Source organism: Manis javanica, chromosome 5 (genome assembly GCF_040802235.1).
Source record: "Manis javanica isolate MJ-LG chromosome 5, MJ_LKY, whole genome shotgun sequence".
Lineage (NCBI taxonomy): Eukaryota > Metazoa > Chordata > Mammalia > Pholidota > Manidae > Manis > Manis javanica.
Genome location: NC_133160.1, coordinates 7,750,083 through 7,773,119, shown reverse-complemented (window position 1 = coordinate 7,773,119; position 23,037 = coordinate 7,750,083). Strand labels below are relative to the sequence as shown.

The following is a 23,037-nucleotide window of genomic DNA, read 5'->3' as shown; positions in this document are numbered from 1 at the left end:
TTTTCGCAACTAACTGTGAGTCTATAATTATTTTAAATTGAAAAGCTTAAAAAGTATATTAGATATTTAAAACACGCCAGCTACTTCCATAATTTGCACCTCATCCATTCAAGGGAAGTAGGGAAAGTTAGGAGTCATTTGCTCATTTATAAAGTGTAAAACTGAGATGCTGAGTGACTATTCTTCTCCTGATCAGTCAGAAAATCAGCAGGAAAAAAAATCAGTTCGCTAAACATCCAGGACCTTTTTTATGCCAGTTCCTGGCCCTGCCTCACAGATTGTCCTGTATTTTATGGAGTTGATGTTCCCTGTACAAGCAACATGGCCTTTGAAGTTTAAGGGTAAACATGGTGTCCTATCCTTCAGATAGATGTATACAGAAGGTATTCTGTGGGTAAGGTTCTCAGAATAGAACCTAGAACTCCATAAATAGTTATTCCTGGTTGATGCTTAGAGTAAGAAGAGGCAGGGAGCAAGCAGCCCTCTCAAAGAAAATGATAATTGTTCAAGCATTTTCATACTCTTATTAGTTTTATTATTTTTACATGTACAATTACACTGAAAATAGGTTTAAATAAATTAAGGAAATAGGCTATGAGTTGGTAGAGTTATAGCTATTCTTGCCAAAAACTCAATTAATTAATTCAACAAATATCTGTTGAGTGCCTGCCATGGGCAGACATTGCTCTACATGGTGGAGACGTGCTAATGAACTAGATAGATGCAGTTTCTGCTCCTGAGGATTGTGATTTAGGTCAAAGAGCAATTGATTGTATCCTGAGCTTTCCTGCTTGCTTACTGTGTGCCTTGAAAGCTACCTAGGCTCTAATCTCCTCATCTGAGAAACAGGTTTGGGGCCTAGTATAGTGATGACAAACACATGCGCTCCCTAACTCGACCTCCTGTATCCAAGGCAGACATCACTAATCAATCATGACATTCTTTCCCATTGAGTTTCAAGGAAGACACAGATTTTAAATCTTTCAGAACAAATTGGTGCTGTTGACATTTTGGGTTGATACCTCTTTGTTGTGGAAGGCTGCTCTGTGCATATAGTAGGATGCTTAACCCCTGGTGTCTACCATCTAGATGCCAATAGCATGCCCCAACCCTATCCTGTTGACAGCCAAAAGTATCTCCAGTCATTGCCAACAGTCCCCTGGTGGGACAGAAAAACCATCCCAGTTGAAAATGACAGCTCTGAATGGGTGATACCAACAATTAGTTTACAGCTAGCAAAAATTATTTGCTGTCTCAGGACCAGCTAAGTTGTTCAGATCTCTTCCAATCCTTATATTCTATGATTTCATTGGTTTAGGAAGTGAACCATATTGCTTTTTTTTAATGGTTTAGAGAAAACAAAAGGTGTTTGAAAAAGGACATGGAGGTTAAGTAACTTGCCCGGGCTGCGTGGTTATTCAAGGAAAAGCTGAGATGTAAAGACTCAGCTTCTGAGCCCAGTGTGCCTGTCCGTTGTAGACTCTGGGTCTGTCACAAAGGACTGGCCAGGAAATGCCAAACAGATGATCTACAGGCATTCAAGAGCTTGGACCCATCACGAAGCCTGTGTCTCCAAAACACAACAGACCAGCATTTTCTACTAAAGAAGAACCAATCAGCAGCAAGGCTTCACAGGTCACAGGAAGAAAAATGAAACCCAACTTCTGCATTCAGGAAGTTTCCTGGAGTATGTGTGTGTTGAGGAGCAGAGAGATACATACATACATTCTCATGCAGACATCAGCTCATTAAGGGTAGGCCAGTTTAGGCATGGGTGTTGTACTCAGCATCTTCCAAAATGCCAAAAGGCGGGCACCCATTCATTAAAAATTACTTTTCAATTCTTTTCACGCAACCACTTCCCCCAAAGCTCCACTCCCCATGAAATACCAGCTGTCCCTAACAACTCACCAAAAAAGGGCTCCCCAACCCCTTCCAGACCCAGCCTCCCCTGACTCTGTTCCTCTTTGTCCCTCCCCACTTAACCTCCCTGTTGCCTTTCCATACGTAACCTCTCTGCTCTTCAACTGTAAATGAATCGAGGCAGCACTAGCCCCTTTTAATAATCCTCTCTCCCATTTCCCAGATGTGGGCAACAAGGCTAAGAGCTATGTTAGTGGAGCAAACTTCTCGTTAGCATGCAGGGAAGGTACAAAAGCGTTGAGTGCCACTGCAGGGAGGGAGAGTTTAGTCATATCACACAGAAGGTGAAATGATAGAAAGAATGTAAATAGAGAACATTCAAGCAGATTAACAAAATGATATCAGCAAAAGCATTTCAAAAGGGTGAAGTTTAGTATAAATATATTATATTGAAGAAGTGGTTTCTGGAATAAGAAAAATGGGACTTCTAAAGGAATCTTGAAGAATTGATAGAATCTGGACCTGTGGAATTAAGTGATGAGTAGATATAGGAGAAGCAGGTCCTGATGGCAGCACCAGTAAAAGGAAAGAGCCTGGATCAGTCCCTAAATTCAGGCCCCTTCAGTGTATTTCCTGTCTGGGGCACTCTGTGACACGTTTCCAAATGGAAAAATCATTCCCAGTTGAGCTAGCCAAAGATCTTGAATAAATAATGCAGAAATTATTAAGACATTTTCCAGAGGACCCCAGCATTTCCTGTCTTGACAATGGGGCTGGATTTGACATCAGCTAACTCAAGAGGTTAAAAATAAAAGCTGTGGCCAATTCAAACTTCCCTTCCAACTGTTTTTCAATCATCTGAGATTGGGCTGTGAGACAGTACTTGCAACCATTTGCTTCAAACCATTTCAACATCATTCATTAATTTATGAGCATGGCCAAGTGGACATGCCATTGGCTAATCACTGCCCTGAGGTGTGGGAATAGGAAGGAACACTGAAATAAATTATGACTTCATTGGTCAAGCTCTGCGGTGTTAAGAGGGGGCTTTAAAAAAAGGAAATGTTCCAATCATATGCTAGATGACTTTGGGTTGGAAAGACCCAAGCTGAAAGGCATTAAGAAGCTTCAAAGGAATATGGCAAAAAGATGAGCTCACATGTATGCACTGTTTCCTATGTGCCAGCTCGTACCTCGTCTGTTCTACCTAGTTTATTCTTGACAATGACCCTAAAAAAGGCAGGTGTGTATCCTCACAGTACAGACAGGTAACTGAAGCAGCTCAAGTTAGGTCATTTGCCCAAGGTCACAAAATCAGTAAATGAAATGTCTTTCTAAGCAGCCTCCAGAGAGAGTGACCAGGAAGAATACGGAGAAAACCCTACCCCAAGCCCTAAAAATTACAAAAGTTACAGGGCAACCACCCATCCTACCCAGGAAGCCTGATTACCCAAGATCAAGTGGAGGCTTAACCAGGGCTTGGCTAAGGGTCTCTCCCTCCCAGGAACCACTCATCCTCCGGGTATTAGTTTTCTCATCCGCACTGGGCATCAAAATATCTACCTCCCGAATGACACTTTATCTAGGGAAGCTCTTCAGAAAGTAATAGCACAGTAAAAAATATTTTAAAATTAGAGTACTTAAAGTCAGACAGATTGATTTGATTCAGCACCACCAACTATTACAGATTTAATCTGTGGGTGGACACCTCCCTAATTACCAGTTTTTTCACCAATAAAAGGAGAGGTCATACCTGTCACATGGGGCCCTGATGAAGATTAAATAATGTTATGCATGCAAAGATAACATCCTTTGCACTATCTTTTGCACACAGTAAATGCTCAATAAATATTAAATAATAACAGTAAAGAAATTACAGCCACAGCATATGTTATGCTGTGCTTACTTACATGATGGCAATACCTATTTTGATGAACACAAGCATTATAGCTTGAGTAAGAAATAGGGCAAATAAGCAAACGACAGAACTTTAACCTAATAACGTGACCACTCCCAAAGTTGAGCATATTAGTGGAAATCGCTAATGGAGTGCTGGCCATTATTCATGATACAAGCAGTAAGGAGTCATGCATAATGGAACAGAGTCCCTGCTAACCGCAGATTCACACACGCTAATTTAAACTTGTTTGTATGGAAATAAAGGACGAATCTTTGAAGTGAGCCTTAATGAGATTCTGCTTGATCTGCAGTGTACCCTGGGAGGAAGAGTTCCATTTTTCCTCCAGCACTCCACTCTTGTTGGTGGGGTGTAGGAAAGAAAGGGCTGACTTAAATTATGAATGGCCCTTCTTGTCTTTGCGATAGCAGGTGAGGAGCGGGTCCGCTCATGCGGGGTGAGAGGATAGGCAGAGAGGCGGCCACAGTTCTCCTCCAAGGAGGTTTCTGAAACAGAAGCTTACAGGAGAGTTTGGTGGACGGGAGCCTCAGAAAACATCCATCCCAGAAAACGGGGTGCAACAGACGCTCCAAGATGGAACTAAGCTGCTGTGCCCTGATGGGAGGTGCGGGTTCTCAGCACAGCCCCGCACCTTGTCACATTCTGCTGATGCACAAAAGCCCTTCAGCTCCTCCCACACCTGTTCTGAGGAGCCCTGGCAAGCAGACCTGCCAAGTGGCTGCTGCCAAAGGCTGGAGGCTTCGAGTGTTTGGCCAGCTTGGCCTGGCCGGCCAAAGGTCTCAGAATGTAAGGCTGTATTTTGGTTGATAGCCAAAGACTGTATGGTCGTTGAGTTTCTTAAATCAAGTTTTAGCAAAAGCTCAAGTCAAACCATGGGGGAGGTCTCCCTCTTTGGGTGGCCACTTGATTTGCAACGAGAAGATGCCCATGGAGTGCCGAGCACAGGCTGGCCACACACCACAGGTCTCTCAACACATGGCAGATGCCATTCATTTTCTTTTTACCTTTATCATTGATTTAGGGCTTTTTCAGGTCTACAGCCTTTCAGGCTCAATTAATTATAAATAAGCCTCTGAAACCAAGTGTTTTTGTTGAATTCCTGCTGCTGTTCTGACACGGAGACACAATACACCTTAAAGTCACAATGGACAACACATGTTGAAACTTTCTCTGGGTGTGATCCTGGCTGACATTACCTCATTTAATCTTCAGCACAGTTCTAGAGGGAGAAATATGCTTTTTAGCCCCTTTTCACAGATGAGAAAACTGAGGCCCACAAGGTGAAGGTACTCACCCAAGGTCACAAAGCCAGTGACAGTGGAACCTGAGATTCTAAGCCAAACCTGGGTCCACTTTCTTAATTGTACTTTACTGCCTCTCTCCCGGCTACTTCCCCTCAAGGCAAAGCCTGCCCTGACCTTATTTAAACTCTCAGTGGGTCACTGAGGGAAGAGAAGGGAAGAACTCCACATGTGCTAAGGAGTTTATCTCATTCCCTCTCGGATATGCAGATGCACTATATGACGTTAGCGCAGAGCAAACCTGAGCAGGACGCTCTCCAGACACCCCCCCCATCCACCTCAGCTACCTCCCGGCACACACTCAAGAATTCAGCCCCAGCCTATTTTGTCTTAATTTTCTAAAGAAAATCCCTCATTTTTAAGCTGACACATACTGAGCACTTATCACATGCCAGCCACTATCCTAAGAAGGTTTCATGCATTTGATCATTTAATTCTTAAAACTTGTATTCCCATCTTACCAGCGAGGCTACTGAAGTGTCTATAAATTAAGTAACCAGCCCAGGAATATGCAGCTGGTGAATGGGGCATGAGGACACGTTCCTAGTCATTTGTGTGATATGTGCATCATTACTTCTGTGTGCCTGACAGTCTGGGAGCAAGGCAGATCCCTGGCCCACCTTCAGGGAGCCTGCTTTCCAGAAGGGAGAAACAGGCTATGAATAAATATATACCTGAGACCATATAGATCATTTATATGAAGAAAATAAAAGTAGAAGAAGAAACTAGAGCATAGATGATCAGGGAGAGAGTGTGGGTTTGCATGAGGTGATCAAAGAAGGCTGCCAGAGAGGTGATATTTGAGCTGTGACCTGAATGAATGGAAGCAAGCAGGAGAAATACATTTCAGAAGATGGAGTTATCATGTGCAAAGGCCCTGGGGCAGAAATGAGTTGCCAAGCTTAGTTAAGCATCAAGAAGGTCCTTCTGCCCTAAATGGAGAAGAGGAAATGAGTCAGTCAGAAGGGTGAACCCTGGTGACCATGCCAAACTAAACTCAGAATCTGATTTCTGTTCTTCTACCCACTACACTGTTCTTTGTCTGCAGGACTGCAAATATCAACCCTAATCCTAACATCCACTTTCCCCAAGTGCCAGTTCCCTGAGTCTCTCTTTCCTTATTAGATTAGTACCAAATACAGGTGCTCTGGAATCCATTCTCCTTTTAAATAATTTGAATTAAACTAGGATAAATGTCCACCAAGAGACAATAAAGAGAGGGAAACTCTCTAAGAAGCATCTATGCACAGTACGTTTTCATATTCTCAGATGCTCCCCTGTGTGTGTGTGAGGGGATGGGTGGGTGGGTGTGTTTGTGGTCAGAACTTCATGTACTCTAAGAAGAATCAATGTGGCTATTCCCACAGAAACGTTCCCATCTCTGAGAGCTGTTGAATTAGATGATGCACTAGTATTTTTAATACTGAAGCACGTCACTAGTTGCAGAGTTGCCAAACTAGCCTCATATTTAGGTTTGAGTCTTCAATTTGTCTAGCTGAAGGTCTGGGGCTCTGGGGTTCCATGCGGCACTCTACACTCCTATAAGAGTAACTTTGGTCTAGTTTAGCTAATCCCTTCTGTTGAACAAATGCATTCTTTACACATCCGATTACTAACCATAGCCGTGAGTCAAAAAAGTACAATTAAACAGGGCATGGGATGAGCCTTTGAGGAAAAAGCGGTCTTTTAATATTCAAAATCTTTATGCATGTCATCATTACGCTAAGAAAATGAGAGAACCAGAATTTTGGAACATGACCTGGTCTTTGAACTCAAAAAAAAACACATTCTCTCATTTCATCTAGCCCTGACTCGGTGTCTACTCAATTATAAGGTCAAGCTAACCACCCTAACATCTTAGGGATGGCCTTTTTTTATCTTCCTTTTTTAAAGAGCAGGATTGGAATTTCATCCTATTGAGCATAAATGGGAGAAAGTACATTGTAGAATAACACTTGACATGCTTTTATGGAATTTTCAGTATAAGGCTGCCTGTAATGCAGTTGACCTCATATTCACCTAAGATTTCTCTGACTCCAAGTTCAGATTTCATGCCAATTAACATGTTAATGACATATATCATTTAAAGAGTCATCGTAACTTTTATCACATCATGTTACATCTATTTCCTTGTAATTAAATCAGAATTACAGGGTGTAATTACTTTCTTTTCCTGAATACCCATTCCTTTCATACATTCCAGGCAGACATTTAAATTCAAGTGCAAGTACTAAAAGATATTTGAAAGTAACAACCTAATAAAAATACTAATCAATTAATGAAAGTGTTGATTTCTCTTACTATCCGGTTTCTTTTTGACACGTTCTTTTCTCCCCATGTACTTCGGATGACACATAATGATTGGTTGTATCCAGTCAAATGCTTCGTAAATTCTTTTAAATCCTCAGGGCCCTAGTCTCCATTAATATGCAATGTTCTCACAAGTAAATATAATTGCATACAATTATTAGCGGAAAGGGGTCAGATAAGGTTTATTAAGGAAATATCCTATAATTACCCAAGTCCAAGACTTCCCTTTACATGTTAATTCAACCAAGGATTGGATCTGCAGTCATTCCCCCTGCTAAACTCTATTGAACTATTGACTTTGACTTCACTTTGGGAAGCTCATAGCTTCCAAAAAGAGGGTAGGCCTGTACTTAAAAGACTTAACTATGATAATTCTACAAAGACAATGGACCCAGACGCAATTTTCTGACCACTTTCTGGGCTTCCAAACCCTCCCAAATTTTGGATTTAATAAAGTTACATACATAATTTTGAACCTCTTTGTTACTTCCAGGTAATATCTAAGATCATGCAAGTAATTTACCAGCATGTGATTTTCTCTTACGATCTGTGAGAATTATGTGGGCAGAACTCCTAGTGACTAGCATATACTAGTTCAGGATCTGAGCACGGGGAGATGGATGCAAAAGTGACTCTTGCATTGTCGGGAAGTTCTATATCCACACAGCAGTTGAGTCATTCCTTCAGCAAACACTTGCTGAGCACCTACAATTCGCTAGGCACTATCCTAGGCCCTGGTGATGAATAAGATGGTTCAAGGTGCTGCCAAGGACCAACATCCGGGGACAGAAGGAGACTATGAACTAGTGAACATCAGAATAAATAAGAGAGTGACAGCTAGTGGTAAGAGCCAAAAGCAAAAGATAACAGGACAAGATGATGTGATGAAAAGTGATGGTGGTGAGGCAGATTATTCTAGACATGACGGTCAGTGAAGGTGTCTCTAAGGTGCCTGGTCTTTGAGCTGGGGGCCACAGTGATGTATAGGAAGCAGCCAAGCGAGGCTCAGGGGCTACAGAACCCAAGTGTCAAAGTCCTAGTGGGAAGTGAGCGTGTTGTTCCGGAAGAGCAAAGAGGAGGTGGACACGGCTGGAACAAAGCTGGCACAACACAAAAGTGGGAGCGTGAAGATGCGCCATCCGGGCGGTTCAGCGCAGCACAAGTAGTATACATTTTGTTCTAAAAGTGACAGGCAACAGTGAGGGTATGTTAAGCCAGCTGGTGACGTTATCCAAATTACTTTTCGAAAAGGATAGTCTGTGGCATGGAGCCTGGATTTGGAGGGGGCAGAACAGAAGCAGGCAGACATTAAGGAGACCGTGGGGGCCCCCTAGGTTAGCATGGCGCCAGTGTGGACTAAGGAAGTGTCAGAACATAGGCATAGCCCACAAGGTGGCAGGTGGGCAGGCAGGGCCCACCTTGGGCAGCACGTAGGAACTCCTGACACTGTGTGAAACAGACGTATTCTGTTTACCACATGCTGGGCATTCTTCTAAGCCCTAGGGATGCAGAAGTGAACAAAACAGACACCATCCCTGCCCTCATGGACCTTAAAGTAAAAGAAAAACATCTAACACAAAACCCAATGATGATTTTATACTATGTCAGGTGACAACAGGTGTCTGGCAGAGAAACTCTAACAGGGCACGGGGACTGGGAAGGACAGAGTGAGGGAGGGAGAGCTACTTTAGAGTACAAGCCGAGGAAGGCCACAGGCCCAGGGAGGGTGGGACACCTGCTCAGGCCTGAATGAGGTGACACCAAGATGTGATTCACTTGTCAGCTGTTCCTCCACCTTCCTAATCACAACACGTTGCCTCTGTGTTCACTCGATGCCAGCCCCAAGCAGAACCCGGCCCCACTTCCGTTTCCCTCCGAAGAATCCTCTCTCACAGAGGCACCCGCTGGTTCCAGGGAGACGATGTGGGTAAATCCACGTAAGGGAAACTCCCCGTCTGCACGCGGCCCTCAGCTTTCTCCCTGAGTTCCTTTCATCTCGATTCCTTTTGCACCCGGGGTGCCCAGCCCTGCTTTCCTCCCACAAATGTTCCAGCACGGCCCCTGAAAAACAGGCCTTTTCTGAGAGGGGGGACCAGTGGCTTCCCCACTCCTACCCCGCGTGGTTCGCTGAAGTATTTCTCCTTAACCCACTCCATGCTTTCATCAAGGGACATTCTGCTGAAGACAACTGCCACCTTGTAAATGGATCACGATTGGCACAACCCTATGAGTACCCTTCTTATCAAGCCCAGCACGTGGAATCTTCTGGAAAATGAGCAGGAACAGAAGCCACTTATCTTTGCCCAGCTTCTTCCTGCCTGTTCTTCTGTGTTTTCTCTCTCTCCACAGGCAGAGTCAGGAAGATGAGAAAGTAGCTGGATTCTTGCCATGCCTCTATGGACTGGGGTTTAAGGCAGGGGTGGGCAAACTCCAGCCAGTGGGGAAGTTGTATTGGGACACAACCGCACCCATCTGTTTGCAGATCGCTTAGGGCTGCTTTGGAGCCGCTGGGCAGACCTGAGTCACCACACAGCACAAAAGGAGCCGCATACAATACCAGTGGGCCAGCGGTGTTCCCAAACAACTGTGTTTCTGGATCCTGGGATTTGAATTCCACGTAGTTCTGACATGTCACAAATACTATTACTCTTTTGATTCTCTTTCAACGTTTTAAAAATGTGAAGACCATTCTCAACTTGCAGGCCTTACAAAAACAGGCAGTGGGATGGTTTGGGCCCATAGACCCTGATTTGCCGCCCTGGCTTAAGGGTTGTTGGCAATCATCAGGGTCTCTGGGTGCTAAAATCCAGCTCAGCATAGCAAGGCCTCAGGGAGCTCCTGCAGTGAAAGCAGAGGTGGTGTCCGGCTGTGCCTGGACCCGCCCTCTGCCTCCAGGCTGCCTGTGCCCAGAACCCACGCAGAAATGCCGTCCCTTCTATTCTCTGAGCCTGAGAGGGAAGGGCCTGCTTGCTCACTGTACCGTTCAGCACAGAGCCTGGCGTGGGTGGTCAGACCACCTTGGCAGAGAGAAGAAACCAAGGCTCGTAGGAGAGACGATCATCTTCTGGGCGGTTCTCAAACCAGTGTCTAATATTGTCATTGCTTATGCTAAGATAAGGCCATTACTTACTAGCAAAATGAATAATTAACCATTTCTCAAAACCTAGTGGGAAGGACAAGGAAGTCAGGGAGCCGTGAGTACCTATGAGTGGCACATCTAAATGACTTCTTGAAATACAGAGCCTATAACTCCCACTCTGCAACATTTCCATCGATTTCCAAATGAGTTGAGGCCATTTCCTGACTGTTTGGGGGAAAGGGGCCAACCCGTGAGGCTCCTATTTTGTCTTCAGCATTTTACAATTAAGAGCTGGCCTTGTTTAAAGCTCGACCTGTCATTACCATTAATATTGAGATAGGATACTTTGATCCAGATGGAATCTGACTGCCTGATTCAACCCAAAGTTGAGCTGCTTCCGAATGCATCTTTCACTGCGTCATACCCAGGCTGGCTGGTGTCTGTTTCAGGGGAGCGACGGGCTATTCACGGAATGGCGCAATGGAAAGCTGATGTTGCATGAACTTTTCTGCTGTTGTTTCTTTTCCAACTGACAGCTTCGCCCTGCACCCTCGGCCTGCCTGTTCATCTCACAGAGACGGTCCCCGATTCCCTCTCTTCCGATTAGCCTGGGCAATGATTGGGATAATTTAGGACTTGCACCGCTTGATCATCTGTACAGTTACAACAAATAAAACATTTTAATATGAGCAGTCACTGCATGTTTACTGTATCGTATTGCTGAGAGCTGAACGGATGCCAAACGCTCTAACACAAGGGGGGATGTGAACTCTAGAATGATGACACAAATAAGGAAATTACAAAAGGCCCGACAAATGGCATTTGTGTTAAATCAATAATGCTGTTTGTTTTTTTAAATTCTAATCTTTCTTTGAAAAAAAAAAATTATCTTTCTAAACAGTTGGCGGTTCCTATTCTTGTTCGTCTTCCTGAACATAATTAAAAACATGTTGTGGAGCCTACTTAAGACATCAACTTTCCCAAGGCTGTCTTGTCCACTGCGTTTTAAACAAAGACACTTATTTTGGCATTGTGCCCTTAATTAATCATTTGAGACTTTATTACTGTACCCCCCCCCAAAAAAAGTGTCTTTGTTTAATGATTCATCACAAGCCCAATTTCTGTAGAACTTAATCAAATACAGAGCCAACTTTCTGATCAGCTTAAATACAAAAACAAAAAGAATGTAGGCCTTGTTTATGTAGGATGTTATGTGATAAAAGAAATACCAGTATATGACACCCTATTAATATAGGCTGCTTAGGATTCTTTCATGGAGATGAGAGGGAACCTTTGTTTTTGGAGTCGAGATTGGAAGCCCTTGGCTTATTGAGAAAACAGAATGTCTGATGGCTCAGTGAATGTCAGGTAGCACTTGGGCCTTGCATAGGAGAACCACAGCCTTAAGAATTCACATCTTCATTTGCAAATGTTAAGGTTCACTGTCAGATGGCCCGTCGCAGGAAGTGCTAAGCCTGCCCTTGCTGACCTCACTCGCTCTGATTGGGCCACAGACCCTTCCTTATTTCACACTGCCTTGAAACTACAAGGCTCCCTGAGCAAAATGAACTTGGAGGACTCTGATACAAGGGAAAGCAAAACGAACTGAGCCATCTCTACATTGCACCAAGTAAGTCAGATCCAGGATTTTGCAAAAGGATTCAATAAGATAATAAAATTACTAGAGGAGGAGGTGGTATATCACTTGAATTAAATCAACTTACATAATGCATCACTTTCCGAGCATGGTGTATGTGACACCCTAAGAAGAGGTTTTGAGCATTTCATTATTATTATTATTACTCTATTAGTAATAGTATTCCATTTATGCTATATTGGCGAGAATTCAAAATTGTATGCTGATCATTGGTACAGTTTTGAGAACATGTGAATATGAGCTAGAATTCAATGTCCCCTAACTCCTGCTACTCTGAGTCAAATTTTATTGTTATTGTCATTTATGGACCCCACTCATTATGCCAGGCTCTGTGTTCAGCACTTTTGGGGCATCTTGTCCTATAAGATCAGAAATACTGTCCCCATTTTACAGATGCGTAAGTAGAGGCTTCATTTGCAGTCCCTCTACAGCTAGGATGTGGCCTTGTCCTCCCCTTGACCTTCCTCAACCTCCCACTATTGTTCTAATGTGACACCGAGTCCCAGCAAGTCTCCAAACTCAGCTCATCCCAGACTCGGCACCAGCTGATATAACCAGGGAATCATGGGCATCTTCCTAAAAACTACAGGCCACTTCAGGAGTCTTGGTTCCCAAGAGCACCCAGTCTGAACTGTCTGATGATAAGCAGAATCAGTGGTTAAAAGCAGGGCTTTAGGACCGGACTGGCCCAGGCTCAAGTCCCAGCTTCCCCTGTGGGCCTGTAGGAGACTTATATAACTTCTCTGAACCTGTTTCCTCACCTTAAAAGTGTGGCTAATCAGAGTACCTACTTCAAAGATGGGATTAAATGAACCAACACAGGCAAGAACGTTTAACAAAGAGCCCACACATAAGCGTTAAGTAAATGTTAAAACATGTAACTGTTTGTTGAGTGGGCATAGTGCCTGCACAGCCATCAAAGCATCATTTGCTTTCTTTCTTCATTTAAAATCTATTCACAGGGAGTAAACTCCCCCTCTCTTGGTAAAACTGGAACCACCCTAGACTTTTCTGCCTATTCTTAGGAAAGACAGGCTTATGGTCACTTTAAGACTCAAATCAGGGAAGCAGTCCTGAAGTGAGGGCATCCTTTCTCTCCTTGGCTGCTGCTTTGGGCTGGAGGCCTCCGCGGGAGAGCGGGGAGGGGCTGCATCCTTCTCTCTGCCCCCTTTTCCTGGCTCCCCCAGCAGGCTGAGAGTGGCTTCTGTGCCTCCAGGGGCCATGTCAGGGGAGTCAAGGGGACAACCGAGAAAGGGGTGGGGCAAGCAGGGCATTCCTGGGCTGGGAGTCCCGGGCTCCAGGCCAGTCGGTAAAGACGAGTCTATTTTTGTATTATTTTCATTGGAGTAAAATATACATAACATAAATATGACCAATCTAACCATTTTTAAGTGTGCAGTTCTGCGGCATTAAGTACATTTCATAGGCTCTACAACCATTACCTCCATCTCTGTCCAGAGAAAAAGCTAACTCTTTATCTCCTGGTGTCTTAGTCAACTCAGGCTACAATAAGAGACAACCACAGAGTGGGTGGCTTACAAACAGCAAACATTTATCCCTCGGTGTTCAGGAGGCTGGAGCCAGAGATCAGAGCGCCGGCACGGCCGGTCCAGCTGGGAGTGGCCCCTGGCTGCAGAGGACCATCCTTTCTCTGTGTCCTCACATGGTGGAGAAGGTCCAGGGGGCGGGGGGTGCTTTCTGCAGTCTCCTTCATAGGGGCACTAACCCCATTCAAGATCTAATCACCTTCCAAGGCCCCACCTCCCAATACCATCCCACCCAGGGTTAGCGCTTCAACACATGAATTTCGGGGGACACAAACATGCAGTACCTAACTCCGAGGTTTTTGTGGCTTCTGTGGACAGTCCGTTCTGGACCCTGGCTCCTGCAGGTCCTCCCCCTCCCAGCTGGTGAACTGGATTCTCCACTCTGCTGCCAAGCATCAGGGTTGCCTAGCCACAGGACAGCCCCATCCAACACCAGGCCCACAGGCTCTCTCCCCTGCATGGTCCACAATAAACATTCACCCCTTCCCTGGACAAATTCTCAGAGGTCACGTTGGCCCAAGCAAGCAGCTTCCTCCTGCAACGTCATGTTAGCAACCCTCTGCTCTGGGAGAGCCCAGACCACAGCCACATTCTGCCTTGGCTTCCTGGGTGGGAGTCAGGTACGAGGACTCTCTGTCCCCAGGGCTGGCTGAACCATCCCCTTGGCCTTCCCACCCCTGGCCCAACTTCATTTGGATTTTCCCAGAAACCACCAGAGACAAGAATTCCGGACCCCAGGAAATTTCAGTAGGAAAGTGAGGAAGAAGGGCGGGGAAGGCAGACGATTCAGGTACCTGATCGTACAAATTATCATTTGGGAAACTGGCACTTAATCCTGCAGAGAATTCTGGGGGCCAGAGTAGCACACAGGGCAGAGTGACTCCACCCAAGGGGGAGAAGCTGGGGTATTTACAAGTCAACTCTCATCAATGACTGGTTGAAGGCCACGAGGTATGTACACATGGCGGGGAGTCAGGTTTGTTAATTTGCCATGCATTCACCTGCTGTGGGGGTACGTGGTGGGCACTGGTGGGAACCCTCAGGCAAACAAAGGCAGGGGTCCAGTTGCCAACAAGGTGGGAAGGACAGTGGCGGCGAGGCAGGGCCCTGATGACCATCCTCTCATCCCACCTCGGGGCAGAACAGCATCTCTTTCTCGGGGTAAAACTCCCCTGTGTCCTCACCCAGGCATTTCTCACGAGCCCCTGTGGGCCCTCCTGCAGAATAGCCCTGAGAGGGCGGGGTGTGGAATCCAGGTCAAGATGACCCGGGTTCAGTCCTAGCCCCACCATTTATGAGGGGTGCTGCGGTGCAGTCAAAGCGAAATTGAGGCTAATAAGTCCAGGATGTGAACTGCTTCCCCATGCCTTCTCCCAGATGTGTTTAGATCCCCGTTGGACTCTCTTCACACACTGTGCTTTCCTTTCTTAACACTTGGGAGAGGGAAATTAAGCAGCCCTCTGCATGACTGTCTGTTTAATGAGGCTCCTCTCCTTCGGGGTGCGCTTCTGAGGGCCAGGATGTGCACCACACTGGTTTCATCCTCCACTCACTTGCTCAGCAATTACCATAAGGCCTGACATGTAGTATGTGCTCAGGAAATATTCATGAAACACACATAGCCATGCATATGTGCATTCGTGCATGCATACCTACATTCATAGATGCTACATGCCAAATTCCAGGAACAGGTTACTCTGAAGTCATATGTCTCTAGAAGCCAGGCATAAATGAATCAAGAGAGCCAGCACAGGAGACGACAGGGGGTGGTGGGAGTTCAGTGCCCAGTCCAAAGTGGGGAGCAATGAGTCACTTCCATGCAGAAATCTGGACCCAGAGTTGCCAGCTGCCAGATCTCCCAATGTTTTTCAGAAGAACCTATTACTTGAAATTTTCTGATTTTTAACTTGCTGGCAACCGCTTCAGACTTTCAAGTACAGTTGAACAAAAAAAAATGAAAACCAGAAAATGTATCTTCAGGCCCAACATAGTTCTCCAACCAACAGTGAGGCCCTGTATGGAGCAACATGCAAGATAAAGAATATTTATCTCCCCCCACTTCCATTTTCTCTTTGCTGACACAAAGCCAGAGCATTGATGTGAATTGCACACATGGGTTTGGCCGCCTAGAGGTGGGTGGAGGAATAACATGACCTCTGTTGGTGTTCCACATGCCAAAGATTGTGTTCGTCCAACTGGTTCTCTGTGCCTAGGCACAGCATAGCTGCTTGGCCAGTGGCCTCCTCTCCACATCTTCCCCTCCCTTCCCCATCTGCTTACCCCATCAGCTAATTAGTGTGACTCAATAGGTGTAAGAGGCTCAGGGTGATAAGCTGAGCACCTATGAGTAATTATGTGTGCACTGGTATGTTGCTAGGCAACAGCAAATGTGACTTCTCTTCTGGGGCAACACAGGAGAGAAGCTGATGGGATGAACTTGTTCTGCCAAAGAATGATGAAATCAAGACACCTAAGTCACCCAAGATGAACTCAGGTGGTTTTTGTTCTGTCCAAAGAGGAGATACACTCGTTAAAGTGGGAGTCCACTCCATTTATATCTCATGTGTTAATAAAGGAAGTAACGCTTTCAAAGATGGGACTGTGCCCCACTGACAGGAGTGTAAATGGTTTGGCCTCTTTAGGAACGAATTTGGCAATAGCTGACAAAATTTTAAGTATTCAGTCTCCTCAACCTACAAGTTCATGGCTGGAAATTTACCTTTTACATGTATCTGGGCATGTGTATAAGGATATTGCCTGAACCTACAGGCAACAGCTAAAGCCATAGTCTCTGGGGCCAGATCTACAAGACTTGAATCTTTACCGCTTGCACAGGCTTGGGTGAGTCATTTCACTTCCCTATGCCTCAGTCTCCTCGTCTGAGAAATGGCAAGATTCAAGTACCTATTTCATATGATATGTTGATTAAGTGAGTTAATGTATGTCAAGCACTATTTAAATGTGGAATATTCTTCAACCATTGGAACTGCATAAGCTTTTTTTAGTTTTCCATAGCAGAAGATTCAATATAGCCTTTAAAAGGAATGAAGTGAACCTCTACATGTTGATATAGACAATCGCAAGATTTAATGGAAATATTGTCTTTAATAGTCACCTTTGTGTTAAAAATAAATTATGCTGAACAAAGTTGTTTCTGAAAAAGTTATGTGTGTGTGTGTGTGTGCGCGTGTGTGTACACACACACGCGCACACACACACACAATTTTTGTAGGAATATTTCTGCAAAGATCAGAAATGAGCACTAGGGTTGGAGAAGAAACTTCTATTTTTGTATTTCAATTTTTTTTTTTTTTTTACCAAGTTCTTGTATTATTTCTCTTTTCAGGAAAAATCTTGTTTAAAAAAAAAAAAGCCAGGACTGAGGTCAGTGACTAATAGCAATGGGTGTTAAACAGGGCTCATGAACTCTTATTTCCAAATGGACCTTTATAATCTACCTCGATAAAATGACCAGGCTCAGTGAAGTAACTCCGGCCCCCGTGTGGGGGGATCTGCAGGAAGCCCTGATCCTGCCACTTCCCGGCTGGGTGACCTGAGACCAGAAATGTCACTTCTCTGTGCCTCATTCTTTTTTTCAAATTAACAAGAGCAGCTTCTTAAGGGTTTTTAGAGGACTGATTGAGATAATGTTTGTAAAGTGCCGAGGACAGGGCCTGTCATATATAAATAGGGGTTATTATTATATAGGGTGGCTGATTTCCAACTACAAGCTTTACAAAGGACGCAGCAAATCAAGATGTTCACTATTGTCATTTATGCAAATTAAGAAGACAACACCTAGAGAAGAAAATGTCTTTCCTGTCTCTTTTTTTTTCTCTCATCTTTAACATACCCCATTACCAAAAGCCCTTAAGGCTTCTGTTGATAACTTACACAATAAACACATTAAAAATCAGCAAAATGCCAGGTTAGCTATTGTCTAAGATTCATCTTTTTAGTCCAATGCACAGCTTGGGAAATGCCTATGGGGGCAGGGAGACTAAAATACGTGATGGTAAAATGATCCACATAGTTGATTCTAGAGAAGCAGGCACTGCACCTCACCCTGGCGTGCCCTCACCTGGCCTCTTTCCACATTTTCTGCTCCTCGGCTCCCCGCCCTTCAGCATGGCCCCCTGCGCCCTTTACTCACACGCACAGTCTTCTCCTTCACAGGCCTTCTGAAGAATGCCACTTTTATTATCCTAAAACTGCTTTTCAGATAATGTATCTATCTATACCTACCTATACAATTCTCCCAAGTCTATTTAATATATATCTTCTCCTCATAACATAAATACTAAGCAAAGCAAAAATACATTATAGTAAAACTACATGCATATTATATACATGGGTGCATATTATATGTGTGTATATGTACATGTGTACATATTATGTGTGTGTATATGTATTGTGTCTGCATTGCATATCATATGAGTGTATATGTGCACATATCCATATACACACATATATACACATATAAACACAAACTCAGGCACCATTGTATTTGGACATAAGCAGAAGTCTGGATTTAAGAGAAGACAATATTTAACTGACAATTATTTGCACTTTTTAGTTATACTGACATTTTGAAGCAAAAGCTAAATAGCATGTGTCTGTCTGTGTATGCGTGTGTGTTCATCATTGTGAGTCCAGCAATACCATGAGAGCTAGGGAGCCAGGGAAAGGTTTAAGCAGAGGGTTCATACAGATTTGCATCGTAGGAGAATGTCCTGGTACCCACATGACCAGCAGGTGCGTGGAGGCAGGAGGCCATCTGAGGACATCACAGTCACTGTTAGTTGCAGCGGGCATCACAGGAGAGGACAGACCAGAGCCCTCAGGGGCCCCACCACTGACAGCAGTGGAGCTGGGATGTTTGGTGACCTCAGTGGTCATCAGGATGATGTGATGAGAAGTAGAGCAATAGGTGTCCAAATCCAGAAAGAACACGTGCTTCATTGACAATACCAGGGGCACTTGATTTAATAACAATATCCAGAAAAATCTGCCATTCTGGGCTCATTTCTTCTTTAGGAATCAGGTTTTATTGGCGAGCAAATTTCCCCTGGACTTGGAGCTCCGTGAAAGCCAGGTCTTTGCTCCTTTTATCTCTGTGGCCTCAACATCCAGAACAGGGATTCGCATACCAGGTCTGTGCACTGAATCCTGCCCACCACCTCTTTGAATAAAGCTCTGTGGAACACAGCCACACCCGTGCATGAACATATTGCCTGTGAAGCCTTAGCCCTACAATGGCAAGGTTTTAGTTCTTGCTACAGAGACCCTATGGCCTATGAAACTCTAAAATATTTACCATCTAGCTTTTTGAGAAAAATTTTACCAGCACCTGATCTAGAATCATGCAGAGAGCATAGTAAATGCCCCATAAAAATGTATTCAATGTATAAATGGGAGTGATAATAATAATAGGATGTCTTTTCATGGATATACAGAGAAATAATTCATTTATTCCTTTTTGGCTGACACACCCATTGAACTGCATCTCCAAATGCAAATGGTTTTTATTTCTGAGTCCTAGTCATTGTCTGAACTGGTCCAGTCCTTTGCAGAATCTCTGAACAGAGATGGAGTCCGGGTGGCGGCCGGCCCTTCAAGGCAGCGGGCTGAACCATAGCTTGATGTTCTCCGGCAGGAGCGCTCTGGTGGGGCTGTGCTCGGCAGGACAGGATGCTAAGCAGCGTCCAGGCCTCCAGCCACTAGATGGCACTCGCTCTCCTCCTGCACCTGACCACCGAGAAGGTCTTCTGGAGGCAAAAATCTGCCAGTTGAGAACCTTACCTCTAGGGAGGTTGTAGGTAAAAACTAAGTCTCAGGGACCACTCTGAACGTCCTTGAGAATATTCGTCGCATTAAGAAAAAAACAACTCAAAAGGAATTTACACAGTTTCCCTCTGTAATGCATTCTAATTACACAGCCCCGCCCATCAGGAAAATTCTGGTGTCTAACCTAAGTCCATTCTGCTGCATGTGCCCCTATTTTTTCTTCATCTGCCATTAATGAAAAATGAAAGAGCATAGGAACGGTTCATATGCTCTTCATAATAAGCCCCCTTCCCTGGAAAGCTGGGAATTCCATACTGGGATGGCTCACTCATGCGACAAGTGCTATTATTGCCCAGCACAGCGTTAGACACCGGAAGTAGAACAAGGCACAAGGCTGAGCAGGTTTCTGATCTCACAGAGCTACATTTTAGGGAGAGGAACAAATAAGCAAATAAGCAAGATAATAATCAGTTATTGCTGAGTGTTTGATGCCCTAAGGGTGAGTTCTATGCCAATGATACCTGAATAAAGTTGCAGGAGAAAGAGTGACTGAGCAGCCCTCGGCTGGGCTCATAGGGAAAGGCTTTGCTGCAGAGGGTATTTAAACAGAGGCCTAACTAACCGAAGAGCAGTACCACTGAGAGACGAGGGGCTAAGATGCCTGTTTCAATGTGTCACCAGCTCCAAATCTGTGTTCCAAAATGGGTGGGGCAGGGGCCTCTTTCTAGATACCCCCAGTGTTCCCCTTCTTCTGATGTGAGGAAAGGAGCCTCAGAGCTGTCCTGGGTCCCGTGAGTGGCTTCACAGAGCAGCCTCTTTGATTAGCCTGGTGCTGCCCCAAGGATTTCCTGTGGATCAATTCCCTAAGTCACCATGTCAGTGCCAAAAGCAAAGGACTCGCAGGTTCTCCAAGAGATTGACTCTACGTTTTCTCCTTCCTGTCCCTCCCAACCCAGCCCGGCCCCCACAGGTAGGCCAGGCACCTGGAAGGGAGTGAGCAAGCCCAGGATGGCTGAGAGGATGTTCAGGTGGCTGAGGCTCCCAACCATCCCCTCTAAGGCCAGAGCAGAAAAGCCTGGAGTTCTCCTCCTCTCTCCTCCAGCCCCTGCCAGGCAGCTCCCTTCTTTCTCTGAAAGGATGAGCATTTTGTGCGATGAACCTGATGATTCCACAGGTGGGAAACAGCTTGAGAAAAAGCCAAACGTGTTGGAAAGTTGTAGCTAATTATTGGAGCCAAAAGGGAAAAATCAACTGGGGGATTTAGACAACTTTATGAACTGGGCGGTTTTGTTTTACCTTGGACTCGGCCTCCCTAGATACATAGCAGGTGAGAGGGCAAGGCGTGTCTGGGTGGGTTCTTGAGTTCCGTGGTTGTGAGCACAAATCTGGCTGCTCTTACCAATGACCAGCCCCCAAGGAGGCCACTTAAACTCCTTGGACCTTCATTTCTTCCTCTGCAAGATGTGGAAGGTCTGCTTTGAGGGCTGCTATGAGGATGAGAAATAAACTATGTGTTTAATAAAAATAATAACCAATAATACTCCACACATGGAGTTCGACTGTGTACTAGGCACCCTGCTGAATTCTTTATGTCCACATTTAATCCTCAGACCAGCCCTAATGGGAGGGTCCATTATCACTATCCCCCTTTTACAGATGAGAAAAGTAAGGTCAGAGATGTTAAACAGCATGCCCCAGTTTGCCCCCTTTGTAAGGAGCAAAGCCAGGATTTGCCCCCAGATTTCTTAGATCCCAAATCCTGAGTTCTTAACCACAGCATGCCTCCTCTGCCTGCAGTGAGCAGCCAGTAAAATCAGTTCTCACTGTGTTATGGTTCTGAGCACAGGGACAACAAGAGTGTGAGCATAATTCTGCCCTTCCTCCCAATAAACATGGGCAACATGCACAAGCTGATGCTGCCATGCGGGGGCAGAAGGAACATGTCACTCTGGTGAGTGAGGCTGGCTGTCACTCCAGTTGAGTGCACACTGCCCTAGGGCCTGAATGGTACCGAAGTGCCGATTTCCTAAAGCACCTGCTGAGCCTGATGACTGATGCAATCACGAGTGACTCTTCGCTCACATTGCCCCCCGTGTGTCTCTGCTCTGTGTGTGAGCAGGGATTCATAAGTGTACCCATTCATTTGATCATCTGGCATTAAGTTTCCACCCAGTGCCGGCACTGCTCTGTAGAAGAGTACAGGAGATGGGCATAAATCCTGCCCTCATGCAGCTCACACTCTGGAGGGAAGCAAGTCCAGAGAGTAAAACATGTAACATGTCTAGGGCTACAAAGGAAGATTCAGTGTCTGTGTGGCAGGACGGGAGGAGACACGATGTCAGGCACAGGAAGATGCTCAGCTGGAAAAAAGGGTGAGGGAAGTCCTCGGTGAGAAGATGGGAAGAGGGGCGGAGTGTGCTGTGCAGAGAGCTGGGAAAGAACACCCCAAGCAGAGGAAACAGTAATGACCTTAGCAGCCCAGAGTCGAGAGAGCCTGTCAGGGGAAAGTTTCACCGATTATATTCCTCGGAACACCTATTCCACAAGATGCACATTGAGAAAAAGCTTGTCGCATCCCATAAATTTTCCAGACACTGCGTGCTGCATATCCCATGTCTGGGAGTTTGTATGACCCTGTAGCATACAAAGGAAAGACTATGAGAAGGCCTGCAGGAGAGTCTTGTTCAATCATCTCAACCCAACTTATGTAACTACACAGCCATCACTTCCCATAACACCTGTTGGCCTCACACACAGCCACATTTCCAGGGAAACCAGTTTGGAAGCTTTAAACGAAAGGCCCTTTCTCTACAGTGGTGCACCATTTCTTGATTCTCTGTCCTGCCTTGGATGGTTTGACAAACACTCCTTGAGTGCCTCCCTAGGAAGTGTCAGGCACTGAGCTAAATCTAGCTGGAGATGGAGCGACAATACCTACTGCCTCCACTTAAAAGTCACATCCACCAAACAAGTAGTGTTTGCTTAGGGATTAGACAAACGGAAAAACCCTCGGCAATGTGTAGCTTCTCAACACCTTCTCAAGAGGAAGGGAACTAAAAACTCTTCCCCGTGCCCTGCAGATCCGATTACAAACACGCGCCCACATCCAAGGCCCCAGCCTTCAGAGAGTCTGAGTTAGAACGCGTTGACTTCCACCACCAGTTAGACTCTCTGACCATCTGCAGGGGATTAATTTTCAAAGACTGGGCTTTCCGCACAACGATCTAACATCCAAAGGATAGGAAGCAATGCTGGTGGAGGGGAAGAACAAAACCTTATTGATTCACTTGTAAAATATGCTCACTTTCATCGCTGCCACATGCATTCCTATTTCATTCAAAAACTAAGTCTCCTGCAGTCAGGACCTCAGCAGCACGATGCGTAGAGCAGAGAATGCAAATACCACCTACACTTAGCAGTGGCTGTCTGAGTACCTGCTTTGGGTCAGCTCCTGGTGAGGGCATTACCTATTTAACTCCTCACTGCATTCTTAGCCCCATTTTACAGAGGAGAAAAGAGAGGCTTATAAGAGGGCAGTAATTCACCCAAGGTCGTGTGGAAAGGCAGACAACCAG

General features: G+C 45.2%; 1 protein-coding gene across 2 annotated transcripts in view; it reads left to right on the top strand.

The window, feature by feature from the left end:
- Window positions 1–23,037, top strand: part of TSHZ2 (teashirt zinc finger homeobox 2) — a 414,422-nt gene that overhangs the window by 347,478 nt on the left and 43,907 nt on the right. The window lies entirely within an intron of this gene.